This window comes from Canis aureus, chromosome 1 (assembly GCF_053574225.1).
Source record: "Canis aureus isolate CA01 chromosome 1, VMU_Caureus_v.1.0, whole genome shotgun sequence".
NCBI lineage: Eukaryota > Metazoa > Chordata > Mammalia > Carnivora > Canidae > Canis > Canis aureus.
Window position 1 is genome coordinate 88,134,406 of NC_135611.1, and position 17,693 is coordinate 88,152,098.

The 17,693-nt window shown below is 43.1% G+C and overlaps 1 protein-coding gene across 3 annotated transcripts in view; it reads right to left on the bottom strand.

The window, feature by feature from the left end:
- Nucleotides 1–17,693, bottom strand: part of MAMDC2 (MAM domain containing 2) — a 147,770-nt gene that overhangs the window by 128,313 nt on the left and 1,764 nt on the right. The gene's annotated exons all lie outside the window — the stretch shown is intronic.

Here is a 17,693-nt window from a genome sequence, read left to right on the forward strand (position 1 = left end):
GGTGGCCCTTCCAGGCTTGGGTGGGAGTGACCAGCACAGCTGAACCAACATCTTCATGGACAGACTGACAGCAAGAAAGGACAAGAACTTTAGTCCATCTGATTCATCAATAAGCTTTGTTTTGTTTGTTTTTTTAAGATTTTTATTTTATTTATTCATAGAGACAGAGAGAGAAAGAGAGAGGCAGAGACACAGGCAGAGGGAGAAGCAGGCACCACACAGAGAGCGTGACGTGAGACTCGATCCCGGGACTCCAGGATCGTGCCCTGGGCTGCAGGCCGTGCCACCGGGGCTGCCCCATCAATGAGCTTTGAATGGTAATGTTTCACTGGATTGTTAATGGCAGATTTAGCTCACATGAGCCAGACACCAACTCTACAATCCATTTGTTCAGCATGTTTTAAGTGTTCCTATAGGGCTGGGGACCAGGCAAGAAAGGCCAAGTGCAGAGTGAAGACCATCTTTATTTAAAATTTTAGTATTTTATCCATAGTGGAATTTTTGCATTACTTTTATATTTTTGTTAAATAGGCAATTTCCTAAAGAAGATGTACAGATAGCCAACAGGTATAGAAAAGCTCCTCAATGTCATTAATCATCAGGGAAATACAAATCAAAACCACAATGAGGTATCACCTCACACCTGTCAGAACAACTACTCTTAAGGAGACAAGAAATAGCATGTGTTGGCAAGGACATGGAGCAAAGGGAACCCTTGTGCATTGTTGGTGGGAATCTATACTGGCACAGCCACTGTGGAAAACAGTATGGAGTTCCTCAAAAAATTAAAAATAGAAATGCCAAGTGATCCAGTATTTCTACTTCTTGGTATTTATCCAAAGAAGGCAAAAATACTAACTCAAAATGATATCTGCACCCCTATGTTTATTGCAGCATTATTTACAATAGCCAAGATACAGAAAAAACTAAGTATCCAACAATTGATGAATAAATAAAGAAATTATGGTGTATGCATATATATATAATGAAATATATATGTACATATGTGTGAATATATATATACACAAATGACAGTATGTATATACATATACAATGAAATATTATTCAGCCATAAAAGAGAACGAAATCTTGTCATTTGCAACAACATGGATGGAATTCGAGCATGTTAAGTGAAACAGGTCAGACAGAGAAAGACAAATACCATGTGATTTCACTTTAAAAAAAGAACCAAAAAACAAGACCACAGATACAGAGAACAAGATTCATGGTTGCCAAAGGCAGGGAGTAAGGAGTAGAGGTTGTGAGGGAGGGGGTCAAAAAGTTAAAAAAAAATTTTTTTAAATAAAATAATAAATAAACAACAACAGGGATCCCTGGGTGGTGCAGCGGTTTAGCGCCTGCCTTTGGCCCAGGGCGCGATCCTGGAGACCCGGGATCGAATCCCACGTTGGGCTCCCGGTGCATGGAGCCTGCTTCTCCCTATGTCTCTGCCTCTCTCTCTCTCTCTGTGTGACTATCATAAATAAATAAAAATTAAAAAAAAAAACTTAAAAAAAAATCTAAAAAAAATAAATAAACAACAACAAATATTATGTATCTTGATGAGTGGCTTTTTACGGTGTCTTCTTTACTTGTGCACACAAGATGAAGGCCTTGCATGCCTCAGCCTGGTCCCAGGCCCTCGTTGATTATGCGCAGAGCATTGTGCAAAGGCATATAGTGGATTCAGAGAAGGAAGAAAGGTGGATGCTAACATCTAGAATCATAGCATAATAGGAGGGAAAACATGTTTTAGAATAAGGCCAATAAAGCAAAAGAGCAATAAATGTTTTAAGAGAAGTTCCAAAATAATGACAGCACTTCAAGAGTAGTGAGGCAGGACAGACACCACGCTAAGCCTCTTGCCCTCGCTTTGCCACTTCCAGCTGGGTGACACCAGGCAGACCACTTGACCATGAGAGACTACCATCTCCTCATCCGTGACCTGGAGAGAACGTCCCCACCTCAGAAGGTGATTGTGTGGTAAGACAAAGTAATGTGTGTAACACAGATGGACTCAAAATAAATGACAGCGGTGGGGCCTAAGCAGGCCTGGGGAACACAGATTTAAAGTCTCAGTCATGACACTGGCCATCACATAGCTCCCTAGGGAGAAGGCAACAGAAATGCAACAAGTTATGCACATTTTCCCAAGAATGCATGAGGACTATAGCCAGACATCCCCATCCACTATTTGGCCATTTCTTTTTTTTTTTTTTTTTTAAAGATGTTATTTGTTTATTCATGAGAGACACAGAGAGAGAGAGAGAGAGAGAGAGAGAGGCAGAGACACAGGCAGAGGGAGAAGCAGGCTCCACGCAGGAAGCCCGATGTGGGACTCGATCCAGGGACCCCAGGACCATGCCCTGGGCTGAAGGCAGGCGCCCAACTGCTGAGCCACCCAGACAACCCCCTTGGCCACTGCTTTTCAAACTGCTTCAAGAGCTCCACACTGGGTTCTGTGTCATTGGCATCATAAAAGAAAAATCTGTGAGAAGGGAGAATATTTTCCATGTGATCTGGAGTATGAGCACCATGATGGATTTCAGGTATCAGCTTGGCTTATCTTAGGGAAAGAGAAGAAGATTGAGACAAGTGTTTGAATAAACCACACAAAACCAATAGTGGGAGGAACTAGTCAGTTTTCAGAAAAATCGCTCTCGGATCACAGACTAATGAATGATTTATGCTTCACACACACACACTCATACCTTCTTACTCATGTTTGGGCAGCATCTTAGAATTTCGTTTCTAAATGTTCTCTATCTTTTCTTTGTTGCAGGAACTGCTTTCTACATTTGTCCAAAGAAGAAAATACTATCCTGTGTCTGGTAATACATCTCTGTTCTCCCAGTAGACACTCACTCAAAGCAGCAGACAAAGGGAGAGCCAGTGGCACCATCACAGCAGAACCAAAGCGTAACTGAAAAATTCACCTTTTCTGTCTGATGTGCCTGTCTAAACACATCCTTGAGGAAAACACATCACTTATGGAGAACGTCTCTGTGATGCTTGGCCTCATCTGGTATTTCTTTCCACTTACCAATTCTTCATACATTTCTAAGGCAGCATCTTCACAGTGACTAGGATTTGTTCATCCACTCGTCAAATATTTATCGAGTGTCTTTCAGGTGGCAGACACTGTGCTGAGCATGGGAGAACCCAGAGGGACACATATGAGACAGGTTCCTCGCTCTCCACAAAGTGGGCAGTTCAGCAGAGTTGGCAGGCAATATATATGCAACAAAATCAACGTGAAAAATATCAGAGAGCTACTGTGCTCTAATGCTCATTAAAATCGGGCGATGTGGTAGTGACTGTGAGGAGGTCACACTTGAGATAGGGTGCTCAGGGAAGGAGGCAACATTCCCGCTGAGGCTGAGAGGACAAGAAAGAGACAGCTACATGAAGGTCTAGGGGAGAGGGCCCCAGACACAGGACACGACGCTACCACACATCCTCACCTACTTCATTTACCAGTGAATCAAGCATGTACTGAGCTCCAGTAAATGCATCTTGAGAGCTGGGTACCAGGTGGGGCGGTGCAGGCTTCACGGGGACATGGCCTTGATCTTAGCCTCATTAGCATGTCTTCCAGATAATGGAGCTGTGAACCATCACATAGTTCCTGGAATGAAGAATCTATCCTTTAAGTTTCGAGGACCTAAGGAACTGAATATAAGCTCTCTCTTCATTTCTACTTTATGGAAGCTGGCTTAGGAAGTGAGACACAGCATCAGTTTTGTTATAATGGCACTCAGTTCCCTGAATGAATGAGGAACAGACTTGGAAAAGCAAGTCGTGGAGGACTGAGAACCTGCATGAAAAGGAAAGAAGGGGATGGCATGTAGGATGAGCTAAACAGGAAGAGAGGGGAGATGATGAGAGGAGTAGAGTTCAATAAGCCTTTACTAAATGTCTATCATGATGAGGCCAGGTACTGGGGACACAAGGCAATCCCCAGCCTCAAGGGAGTTTGGGAGAGATGTCTCACATGGATGATGGCAAAGGTGAGCAGCCTCTGGCAAAGACAAAGAGGTGAAGAGGCTGGTTTGGGAAAAATATTTGTCAAAATAGTCAACACATAAGAGGTTGGAATTCTATCCACTTCAGGAGGGCACCCAGTGGGACAGGGAGGCATGGGCTTTGAAATACACAGACCTGGATCCAACCAATCCTTGCTCTGGCTGTGTACCCTGGGGTAAGCTGAATAACCTCGCTGGTTATCAAGTGCTGCCTCTTTACAATGGAGTTAGCCCGGGACACCTGGGTGGCTCAGTGGTTGAGCATCTGCCTTTGGCTCAGGGCATGGTCCTGGAGTTCCAGGACTGAGTTCCACATCAGGCTCCCCTCGAGGAGTCTGCTTCTCCCTCTGCCTATGTCTCTGCCTCTCTCTCTGTGTGTGTCTGTGTGTCTCTTATGAATAAATAAATAAAATCTTTAAAAAAAAAAAACAAGCAATGGAGTTAGCCTCAGAAACTACATACAAAATTATAATGAGGTTTTAGAGATGATATGCAGGTGGTGACATAGTAACTAATAGTCATTATTCCTATAAAATGACCAAGGTTCTGACTGATAATTTTCAAAACATACTTATTATGGCTCTGCAGAAGTAAGTGATCATTTAAGAGATGAATACTGACCCTCTCAGCATAGTGTCTCTTGGGTCCCTGCATTTTAGTAGACAGATACAGAATCACTGGCCAAGGGCTATGCTTTTACTGCTGGCTACTCATGGACCTACTTTTATTTAGTCAAAACTCAAGACCAGAAAGCATGCCTTTCTTTAGCTAGGCTAGAAAGTTTTATCAAGGGTTCAGTTATTGCCCAAAGTGCCAGGTTGCAGAGTCCAGAAAGTTGTGATGGTGACTGATCAGTGCTCTCTTCAGCCTACAGGAAACCATTTGTAACCTCCTCTTACCTACACAGTGCCATCCTTGCTAGTTCTCACTAATCTCCGAATTCCTAGAATCGTTTACCTATTCCTTGCCATGCCCTAGTCTCAGTGAAAGATGAGATAGTTAGTGTTCATATATCTTATTTCTTCTAATAGATCAGCAAGTACCCTGAGGGCCAGCATCTTTATTAGTCCTTGGCTAGCACAGGCAGGCACATGTCAAATGAATAAAATTAAGCTAAAGTATTCACTCTGAATAATAAGCCACAGACTCTCATTATCCCATTGTGCCTTAAAACACATGTTCACATCCCACAGAATAGACTTTTGAAAGGTTAAAACAAACTCTCTGACCCACAGTGTCTTCACCTGCTAAGAGTATCTTCACCATTGGGTCATGGTTGGAAATAAATGAGGCATGTTCACATCCCTTGGGTCAGCAGACATCACCCATTATGGAAGAAAAAGACAGAGAGAGATGAGTTCACCATCTGCCTTTATCCCATGGGTTTCATTGTCCTTCAGCTTATATGGTATCTTCTGCTTATATCTCTACCAGTATGGCTCTCTAAGGTCTTTTTCCATACCCCAAGCAGGCAAATACTACGTTTTTCTTTTCTTCTCTCTCTCTCTTTTTTTTCTTTTTGCATGAGATATTTGACTCGTTTTCAAAATAAGACCAATAAGGTTATCAAGAAACACAAGTTCTGCTGGAATCTGTCCAGAGAATGCAGGGCAGTCGTGGGGTTGCTGCAAATGTGAGACTCTCATAGGAGTTCCCAAAGTATTCTCATTTAGAACTTGGAACCGGGCAGGAATTCTGTTGTACCAGGGTCCTGTGCCAAGGGAAAGTGCTAAATCTTTTCCCTGTGCTAAAGGAAAAGATTAATTTTGTATTTCCTCAAATTAGAATTTATTTGGTGGTAGGGCCCTGGTGTATGGAAGAATCTAGAAGAAATAATGCTCTTACTTGGTTCTCTTCATCATTTATATCAGAACTCAAGTGGAAAAGTTCCTTGCCTCAAAGTGTAGAGAAAACAAAGGAATATTATAACTGCTGTCTTCTTCACAAAACATAGATAGGAACCAGAAAACCTGTTTAAAAAAAAAACAGCCCTGCCACCCAGGAACTCTGCAACTTGCAAGTTATGTTACTTCCGTGTGCCTAGCTCTCCTCAACCCTAAAATGAGGATGAAGATAAGGCTCAACTCACAGGTGTTGAGAGAATTAAATCAGTGAATAACATCAAACATACAGAACAGTAAATAAACGAGAGAGATTATTCCATAAGCATTAGTTATTACTATAACTACTATTATTTTTATCTCAAAGATCCTTTAAGACATCATGCTAAGGGAGAATGGGAAAAGAAAAGTAAAATAGCTGAGTGGTTATTTTCTTAGTCTTTGGAGACAAATGGAGGTTAACATCCAGATTCCACCAATTACTTGTTCCATGACTTTGAGAATGTTAAAAACAACAACAAACAAACCTACAAATCCCACTTTCTTCATCTGTAATGACTTGTCTTCCTCATTGGGTCATTGTAAAAATTCAGTGAGATTATACATGCAAGGCATCAAGCACAGTGCTTGGCATATAGTGATTGTTCAATAAATGTTACATGAAAATAATTGTTAATATTCATTTTTCTACTAGAATTTTTGACCAACATAATCACTCAGTGCTCAGTAAATGCTTGCAAATACCACTTTGGTCTTTCAGGTTTGTTTTTGTTTTTTGTTTTTTGTTTTTAACAATTCTGAAATGAGATCTAAGGATAATCCTAAAATATGATCACTGAGGTGTCCATCCTCCAAATATTTAAATAAAATGTGGCAGGCTCCCAGCTAAGGGTAGTACCTTGATGGCAAGTCATTCTGGAATGCACCCAGGAGCTGATGATGGAGAGACTCAAAGGAGATTGGAACTCTGAATCCTTGCAGTTCACTCTTCAGCCTTTTCCTTTGTCAAATGTCTCCAAGGAAAAGTTCCTAAATCATTTGAAGCTCAAATGCAGTGTCTTTTTTGCATGACTATGATTCACTGCACACTTCAACAGAATGACAGTGGATATTGTCTATTTTTCCAAGACCCATTAATTTTCCAAGAATTCTTAGACTCCTAGGCTCATATTATGCTCAGCAAGAGATCTCTCATAAATGTGTCCAAACTTAAATTTTATGACAGGGACATAGTCACAGAATTATGAATGACTTCCTGATAACCAAAACAACAAATGAATGGAGTCAATTAAAAATATAAACCATTTTACACCCTGTTCCATCTTCCAGCAATTTTTATAGTAAGTAGCTGAGCTTCAGGAAAGGCAGAGGCTTGATGGATATTCAAAGGGACAGAGAAACTTTCTTAGCAACTGTGCTGTCTACTCTCAGCTGTTACACAAAGAGGTCACCTTCATCCTGTCTCAAAAGATGCTTAACTGTGTACTTGACAGACAAGAGGGCCACTTGGCTCAAAGCTGAACATGACGTTGTTGGTAATTATTGATATTCTCTTTAAATGGGGGTGGTGCTCTAAAAGCCTGGGGTTTATGCTCTACAACTGCCAGAGTTTCCTTTAAGTTTACCACCTTTATAGAAAGAAAAGAAGTCCTAGTCCACAAGCACAAGACTAAAACTGAATCATACTTCACGTCAATACTATACATCTTTAAATAGGTTATCTCCAACATCATTTCTCTTTTATTATATAGCATTCAGTAGAGAACGATGTCTAAGCAGCTTGTGGACTTCTTATGTTGACAACAGAGATGAAAATCTGCAGAGCTAATATATAACCTAAGATATATTGGGACCCCCCCCCCCAGTTATTCCTAAATATCAAATATGAGCTCAAAGGGTCTGCTCTTCAGTGTTGATTCTTTATATTATTTCTTTTTTGAAGATTTATTTATTTATTTATGATAGACATAGGGGGAGAGAGAGAGAGAGGCAGAGACACAGGCAGAGGGAGAAGCAGGCTCCATGCCAGGAGCCCGATGTGGGACTCGATCCCAGGACTCCAGGATCGCGCCCTGGGCCAGAGGCAGGCGCTAAACCGCTGAGCCACCCAGGGATCCCCCAGTGTTGATTCTTTAAACACACACACACACACACACACACACACTCGGGGCTCCTGGGTGGCTTAGTGGTTGAGCATCTGCCTTCAGCTTAGGTCGTGATCCCAGGGTCCTGGGATCAAGTCCCGCACTGGGCTCCCTGCAAGGAGCCTGCTTCTCCTTCTGTCTATGTCTCTGCCTGTCTCTTTGGGTCTCTCATGAATAAATAAATAAAATCTTTAAAATATATATATTAAGAAAAAAGACAATAATGTTTAATTCAGATTGTCCTCATCAGAATTTGTGGAAAAGAGAAACCGTCTTCAGGGACAACAGTGTGATTTCAAATTCAGGATTTGTAATGGAAAAACAAAGGGTTTCTGTGAAGTTTATATTTTAAAATGGACTAATGCATGGCCATAACACCCTTCGAAAGAAAATTCTCTGGTCTATTATCCATTTTTAATAAAGCCACAAATATAGGGGAAACCTGTAGAACCTTAAAAAAGAAATCTGCTTAAGTTATAGTTTCAGACAAGAGGATCTTAGTCATAAAATATTAGTAAGCAAAGAAGGTACCTTCTCGGTGAAGTTAAAGCATATTAAAGTCATCTTCATTATAAGCATGGCCCCAAATAACACTTTACTTCTGCTTGGCAGTGAAGCAAAAGTTTTTCAAATAAGGAATGGAAATTTTTCGAAGCATAGAGCTAAGTTCTCTGTTGCACTGCTATAGAGCAACACTGCGATTCTGTTAAGAGTAACAGAGCAAATACGTACCAAACTGCTTGTCCAGCAGGGCAACTGGCTTACAAAAACACATTTATCTGTGTACTCTTTTGATTCTCACTCTAGGAATGGATGAATCCAAAGTTTAGGAGTACTCCTTATGATGGCCAAAGTATTTTAGGTCAAGCTATAAATTTTTCCTGAAGTTCTCTGCCAAGATTACGCTGAGGACTGAGTAGAAAATCCTTAAAATGGTTCCCAAAGTAAACTTTCATCTGTTATGGAAAAAAGAAGTAAAATCACATTTTCCTATCTTCACCTGATGCCTCCTTGATTCCAAAGGCTCACCACTGCATGGCAGGTGCACAAGATATAGCTGGGGCCTGCGCCCCCAGGGCTGGAATGTTGGGACATTGTCACTATTTTGCAGAGGTTTTCTACTATCTCTAGAAAAGCATACATCTTGAAGGTCTGTCCTCCTTGGCATTGACCTCTGCAAGTACAAAGGCATCACCACCATTAGGAGGGAGTCTAGGGCCAAGTGAAGCTCAACTCTTTGGAGCTAGGTGGGCTGGGGTCAATATCCTAACTCTCTAACTATGTTGCCCTGGGTCTGTTACCTTCATTTTTCTGTTCCTCCCTCTTTCTCATCTGCAAAATGTGGTAATAACGGATCATAACTACCCCAGGATTATTGCAGAGGTTAGAGATAAGGCCAACAAATGTACTTGGCAGGCGCCGTGAAATGCTACCTGCAAATCACAGAGCAGGGCTACGTGGAAAGCCACTGTGTAACTATCCCATTAGGTTTCACTCCACACTACTCACTGGGAACCACTCTTACAACAGAAGTTGAATACGTGATGCCATTAAAATCCCCTGATACCCAAAGATTCCCCTATCACTTTTAAAAGGTTTGCTTTTGTTTTTTAAGAAGTAGATTCCAGGATGCCTCATAAGCCCCACAGATTCAGCCCAATCTCCCATATCCTCTGCATTTACAGTAGGAATAAAATTTCACATATTTTGAAGTTGACACTCAAGTGTTACTGATCCATTGGGTGGAGGGCTCTTGAGCTGCATGGGTCTGAGATCTGGACGTTCTTGACATTTCTGAATTGTCGAAGTTGGAACTGGGTCTAATTTGTAACTTGTGAGGCTGCTCCCCCTCTCTCCAGAAACTCCTTTCTTACTGGTCCTTTCCCCTCACTCCATAAACAAACTCAAGGTCTTGCTTAAAATACAAAGTGAGACAAAATAAAAACAAAAACCTTTCAAATCATGTTTCTTGGTAAATCTGGCTGAACCTCCCTGTAAGAAAGGGAGAACACCCAAGTTTCTTGCTGAGATTTCTCTGCTCTCTGCATTTTCCCTTCATTGTTCCCTGGAGGTTCTGGTCTGTCCTCCTCATTCCATGGAAACTGCACCAATTGTCAATCAACAGACAAGGCTGTTGCAGAGGTTGCCCTGCCCTGGGCCCTGTTGGTCACATGCCCTTTCTGAAACTCCGAACTGCTTTGGCCTTTGTGACCTGCACTTCCCTAATTCTCTTCAAATGTGCCTGGTTCCTCCTGGGCCTCTCACTCCACCACCCCCTTACCATGTCTAGTCTGCACAGTGACTCTAGGCTCTGCCCTCAGCCTCCTGCTCTTAACCACTTTGTATTTTCTCCCCGGGGAATCTTATCCCTGCTCAAGATTTCAACTACTGTCTTCACACTGAGGATTCCCACGGACGTAGTCCTGCCCAGACTGTACCTGACCTTCCAATTCTTGCATCAAAGGCCTCCACTTGTTTGTTTCCCACGCAACTCAGAATGGCACACCTCTTCCACCCTTACCAGGAGGCTGCTCTTGAAATCCCTCAACTGTAGGCACTGCCAAACAGCTGTCCAACTAGAAACCAGGGAGTCATTCTCCCTCTGACTCATCATTCCCACCCCATCAATCATCAAGCCCTGCCAATTTCGTCTCCTTTTTGGTGTTTTATTTACTTCCTTTCACTCCTATTACCCCTGTCCCACTTCAAGCTCTCATCATCTCTCAGCTGGACCAATGGATTGCTCCCTAACTAGCTTCCCCATTGCCAGGCTTATCTCCCTCAAATCGACCCTCCTCACAGCTACTAGACTGGATAGCAGGCCACATCAATACTCACAGTCTCAAGGAAAATTACATGTCCAGCAGGACAGTAACAAAGTCACACAAATGGTTCCTCCAAAAGAGTCTTACCTACACTTTGTATCTCTTTATTCTTTCCCAAACATAGCTCTCTAGACTCTTTGTTGATTCTAAAAGCTCATGCCTTTCTAATAAACTCATTTTCCTGCTTAAATAGCCAACTTATGCTGTTTACAATGAAGATCCTTGACTAGTGTACAATTCCATTTGCTTCTGTACCATAATTTCTAGATTTGTGTCTCCTTCTATTGGTCTATGGCTGCCAAGGGCAGGGACCATGACCATGTATATACTCCCTGACCTCTATGTACTCCAACTATGAATATAATGCCTGATGGAGAGTAGGCACTCAAATGCACATTGGTAGAATGAATATTCTTAGATGCTTTTTCTGTGAAATGTATGATTCATTCATGATACTATGAAGTTATGGTACATTTGTTTGGTTTTATTATCTTATTCTTAGCCTCAGAATCCTCCAAAACACAAATGACTTTCTCACAAAGTAGGGAAGGCAAATATTCTGACACATGTCACTGAATCACGAACCCAATCCTTAGGTTTTCTCAATAGCCATACCCATATGCAAGGGCTTCTTCCAAGAGCAGACAAATATCTAACTGCTTTAATCCATCAGTGGCTACTGCTGCTGTCTTACACTTCCCCTTAGAAAAAAACAGCTCTCAAAAGCTAGCTCAATGTCTGATAATCTTTGGCTAAAAATACTTTATAGACCAAGCAGTGTCACTCTCAATGTTGCATTGTGATTGTTTGTGATGGAAGAGGATCAAGGGACTCAGGTAGCCTTGATGAGTCAATAAACCAAGGGCTATTAGTCCCTTGGTATGTCATAGACAGAATAGACCACCTGTGGGTCAGACAAGCTGAGACACTGCTTCCCTGTTATACTTGGAAATTACAACACTAGCTTCCAAAAGTCCTTGAAGTCCTATAGTAGGAAGGATTATTTAACACAACTTCTCTTACTATAAGGGGAGATGTCAAGGATTCCCTCCCCCCCTTTTTTTCCTATCAATCTCAATAGGGCTTTACAGACTGATTAATTTTGAAGAGTTTGCTGATACCACATGCTGTTTGTTGGGTGTTGCAGGGGTGGGGGGGTGCGGTGGAGGATGTGATCCCTGTTCTCAAAGATGTAACGCTCTGGGCCTCTGGGCCGGTGAAGGGGTGGGGATCTAGACACCTGGTAGAAAGTGAAGAGGGCCAGGGGAAGCAAGGGGAGGGAGATGTTCATCTACCAAGGAAACTCAGGGAATGCTTCAAGAAAGAGCTGGAACCCCTGGCGTGGGTAGGAGTGGCATGGGTAGGGGTAGGATTTCAATAGGCCAGAATGGAGCAAAGGAATAAAAAGCAGAATACAGATGTGCAGAACAGTGCAAATAGAGCAAAAGGCAAGAAAGTAAAAGGCACGTTGATGAACAGCACATTGGGGAGCGACAGGAGGGTTAGAGCAGATTTATAATTTGGAGCAAATCATGAGGGGCTTTGAGTGCCACACTGGGCAGTCTGTACTTTCTCCTGGGCAACTCATAATCAAAGGATTCTTAACAAGAGGGTCTTTCTTCTTTCTTACATCTGGAAGGGGTGAGCAGTTGGCAGTAATTCCAATACATTGTCCTCAACCCTGGCCACATATGACATTCACCTAGGGAGTTTGTTCATTTGTTAGCATTCATTTATTTATTAACAATGCCAACTCTGGCCCTATTTTTGGCCAAATAAATCAGAATCTCTTGGGGTAGACTTTGACATGACAATTTCAAAAGAGATTTTTAGGTGATTTTAACATCCAGCCAGGGTTGAGAACCACTAGCCTAATACATAGGTATGAGAATTTCTCTATAAATTCTTAGTTTTTGTTGGGAATGCTTTGCCCACATAGGTAAGGCATTATGTTTAACTAGGTACAGCCCGATGGGTACACCAGAAATTTCTGATATATTATGCAAAGTTCCTTGCTTTTAAATAACTTCTTCATTTATCACAGTAATATGTTCATCTGTGTTAAGCACTATCTTCTTCCTATAGGTATTTCATATATATATCATTGGTAATTATTGATATGTTCATATATATGATATAATATATACAGATCTATCTGAAAAAAGATATATATACAGATATGATATATAGATATATATTTGACATTTGATATGTATACATATATATAAAATTGGAAGATGTGAAAATCAGGGTTGACCAACCAAGATGCCAAGACATATATAACTCCCTAGTGGCCTTATTTATCAAGGTATCACTTATATCGACATAATGGAGTTTCATTTAAATTCATAAAAATAAAAAAAAATATTATTTAATAAGAGATAGAAGTAGGTCTACTGCTGGGGTGACCTAGCAAGGAGTTTCTGCTACTTTAAGAACAAGAGTATTTTATAAATATTATACAGCAAGATGCAAGTCACAAAACATGCTAACCGTATGCCAGGGGATTTGAAGGTGGCAATGAAAGCAGAAAGTCCTAAGAATTATTTTTTTCTGCCAACATATGGTGACCACAGCTGACTTGTACAATTATAAGAAGGGAAGCATCCTAAAACTCCTTAGGTGTCTTGTGGGAGCTGGGTAGCTACTTCCCATCGGGTAACTCTAATTTGAGAAGAGAAAAACCCAGATGGGGTATTGGCCTTGAAAAGAAGGGGGTTGGCCAGACAGCCTATGTCCAAAGAAGTCAATCAAGGGAGGGAGGAGCAGTTGGATATAACCAGTCCAGGCAGGTTAAATCCCAAGTGGCGGGGCCAGTTAAGAGAACCCAAGAACCCAGACTGATTGGCAGGGAGGCCAAGGGATAGGGCTCTGCCCAAGAGCTTAGGGTAAGAGAGATTAGTTTGGCTAGGGCTCTCTTTAAGATTTTATGCCATCAAAAAAAAAAAAAAAATTTTATGCCATCAATCAGACAGATAATTACCTTTGAAGGGGCATAATGAAACAGGAACACACATGAAAATGCCTAAGGACTTTTTAATTATCCAATACTGGGTTTATTCATACAGCAAATTCATCCATTCAACAAATATTTATTGAGCATCTACTATGTGCAAGGCCCTTTCCTATACGCTGAAGATTGCAGGCAGGTGGGAGATCTACCCATCTAAAAGAGTGAATCATTATGCAGTATGGCATAAAACATAGTGGTTTATGGGTTTGGTGGGCCCGAAGCACTGTACCTTTGGAACTCATATTCTTCCATATGTATGAAATATAATTAATTCTTTGATGAAGACTTTCCAACATTCTATTATCAATACACCAAAGCTTCAAGGTCCAGGACTCCTGGAGACAGGGCTGTTAGGAGAGGGGCAGCAAGAGTAAGTGGAGAGCCAAGAAACAAGGCCCTGCCCCCAGGTTGCACTTCCCTGGTTCATGACCATGACTGCTAGCCTGTCTGCACTCCAGTGTGCTCCTCTGGAAAATGAGGAGGTTGCACTGGATGACTTCTAAAGCCCAGTTTTAGGATCTAGGATCCCAGGCAGGGCCAGGGCCAAGCCAAACTGGGCTCGGGCACAACGCATCATAACCATGATTAACCTGACAGCAGCAGCAGCCAGGGCAGCCCCCAGGAGTGGCATGAGATGCTGCAGGAGTATCCCAAGCCATTTGCTGGGGTTGAGCGTCTCTTCAAGAGACATCCAAGGAACACCCCAGACTTGTCTGCTCTCCAGTCTCTACATAACATGGGGGTATGTTTCTCCTTACAGAGCACCAGGAGACCAATACGCAGAGGCAATGTAGTCTAAGCAGGCCCGTGGGGTTGGGAACCGCCTTATGAAGTTGTGATGTCAGGGTGGGGTGCTGTGTGGATCTTCTAGAGTCAGGAACAGAGCTGTAATTCACAAGGGAGGACTGTTCCCCCTCTTCCAGGAAGGCCACTTGGGATCCTAGCCAGACTTTTGGCTCTAGCTGAAATATCAGTTTCATGACAGAGCATAGAATCAAAACTCAGGTGGCCCAGTAACTGAAAGTGTCTTCAAGAGAGAAGGGACGGGTATGGATAAAGAAAGGGGCGGGGGGGGGGGGGGGGGGGGGGGGGGGGGGCGCAGCCCCAGTGGCGCAGGGGTTTGGCGCCGCCTGCAGCCCGGGGTGTGATCCTGGAGACCCGGATGGAGTCCCACATCCGGCTCCCTGCATGGAGCCTGCTTCTCCCTCTGCCTGTGTCTCTGCCTCTCTCTCTCTCTCTGTCTCTCATGAATAAATAAATAAAATATAAAAAAAAAAAAAAAAAAAGCGGGTGTCAGAAAGATATACACATGTGATTTCAGTGCACTCTATCTACCATGTCCCCCATGTCACCTCCTGGTTGTGCCAAACCTCGTAGCCAGCCTTCCTGCCCCAGATAGCATCACTTGCTCCGAGGTACAAATACCATCTGAACTCTTCTGTATTAGGCAATATCTCAAACCCCAGCCCCCACTGTGGTACAAAAACCATTCCCTACAACAAGAGCTTTGAAATGCCTTGTTGACCGCCCATTCACCTGACACATTTCTGTATTTACCTTCCTCTTCTAGGTGGCTTAGTGTGCCAAGCTTCCAATTAAGGAGCAGTACCTGGGTCAGGTTTTTACCTCTCTCCCTTCCTCAGTTCCTCCAACGGCTTCCTTATTGAGCTAGGTTAAAGGTGCTAAGCCAAGGTGTCCAGAGTGGAGCCAAAATTCACCCGATGACTCATTTGATTGTGACTCTTCCAATGTGAGGCCTACGTAATGGGCTCCAAGAATCCTCAGCCGAAGGGCTTCTGCCCCCACAGCTGGCATTAGGGAAATGGAATCAACTGTCTCGATTTTACCCGAGGACCACCGTCCTAAGAGCTTCCAATAGTCTCTGAACTGCGAATGAATAAATGTGTTGTGTGGTTTGGGGTTTTTTTTGAGGATGAATGAAGGACTAAGGGAGATTTTTATAGGATTCGATAGATCTCTTATTTCTTGGATTTAATTCAAACCTAAAATTGAGAAGCAAATTCAAATTCAAGTCTAACATAATCTCACCCCCCTTGAAAAATAGGAGGAAATAAAAACATTCAATCGAGCCACTGTTGGCAAATCTAGAAAGTAGAAGAGGCTGGGCTGCTGCACCCAGTCACCTGCACAGGTGCCACCCCCTGTTTCTGGGGGCACCTTCCACTGTGGTACACAACCCAAGCAGACACCACTAGGTGAAACTCAGCTTGCCCAGCGGAGATCAAGTATATGGCTACAAGATGGCTACAAACTAGAGACAGTGGAATTGCAATCAGAGACTCTTAGAGACCTAATGCTCTAAAGAAATCAAAAGGGTGGACCTCAAATACAATTTGGGGCAGCTGAGGGGAGACATTTCAAGAAGAGGACTTATGCAATTACCCCCAGATCTGATTTTCCTGTGATGAAATTCTAATTTGCAGATTTGTTTCCCTACATAATTCCCTGCACTGGGCCTTAGCGTAGTTCTCTCCACAGTGTGTTAACCTACTGACCAAGGACATATAGAAACCACCATCTGTATTCCAAATACCTGCGGGCAAAAGTCTCTGAAACCTATAACTTTCTATCTAGGGTGGCTCAGACGCACAGAGGTTGATGGAAACCAGTTTCTGAAGGTTTCTGCCGCAAGATGGAGTACATTTGTAGAGAGGCTTGGGAACAGCTTGCCAAAATGCCACCTGCGACAATTTTACCATCCTTAATTTACCGACCTAGAAATGGGCTTATCACAGAACTTCTTAGTGTTGCCCTCTCAGTAAGCAGCTATCGGAGCTGGCACACACATCACTGCCCCTCTGGAGTGCACTTGGTTATGTCCAAGTTCTGGCCTTTGAAAAACATTGCCCTAGAAGGATGGAGACCTACCCTGCCTCTTCTGCCTGAAGAGAATGAATGAACTTTCCCCAGCCAAGCCAGTAGTCCTGATCCTATGCCAGAAAGCAGTGGCCGTTAGAAGCTCAAAAGTAGCAAAAAAGAAAGCAACAGTGCTTCCATTATACTATTAAACCAAAATCACCTTTTCCTATAATCATCTTCCTGTTTTCCCAGAAGGGGCACTGTTTAACGGCCACTTTGGTGCAGAGGTGCCAGCCCAGCGCTTCCTGTGGGTCTGGAAGGTGGAGGAACTCAGCAAGCTGTGGCATGTCCACTGACCCCAGAGCAGCTGAGAGAGGCCCCCATGCTGGGAGTGGGAGCTCAGACTCTGAGGCTCCTCGATTAAGGGGTGAGGCTGATTTCCTTTCTTTGGGTCCAAGACTGGGGTGAGACAGGAGAGATGGTTAGGGCACAAGATGTAAGGAGGTTTTCACTCTCAGGATCATGCAAGTGGCCCTTTCTTCCCAATCCCTACACTGCTCAGGGCCGCTAGCACTGGGGGATGTGTGTGACTGTATGTGTGCATATGTGTGTGTAAACTCACTTTGGTCAGCGGCTCTCAAAGCATGGTCTCCAGACCAGCAGCAACACCTGGGAACTTGTCTGAAATGTGAACTCTCAGGCCCCACCAGTTCCGGGAACTTGGGAAACTCAGATGGTGGGACCCAGGATTTGTGTCTTATTGCACACATCAGATAACTCCCGAGCAGCTCAAGTCTGAGAAGCACAGTGCCAGAGGATAATGCTCTCCAAAGCCCGTCATATGGTCCATGGCAGGTGGTTTCTCAAAATGCTTCAGCCACAGAAGGAGCAGAGAAAAGGTGGGGTGACGAGAGGACAGAGACCTTCCCAAGGCCATTGGCAGGGGAGGATCCCTCCGATAATGAATCAGGAACTGCCTTTCCCCCAGCTATCCCCAAGTAAACTGTAGTAGACAAGACCTGGCA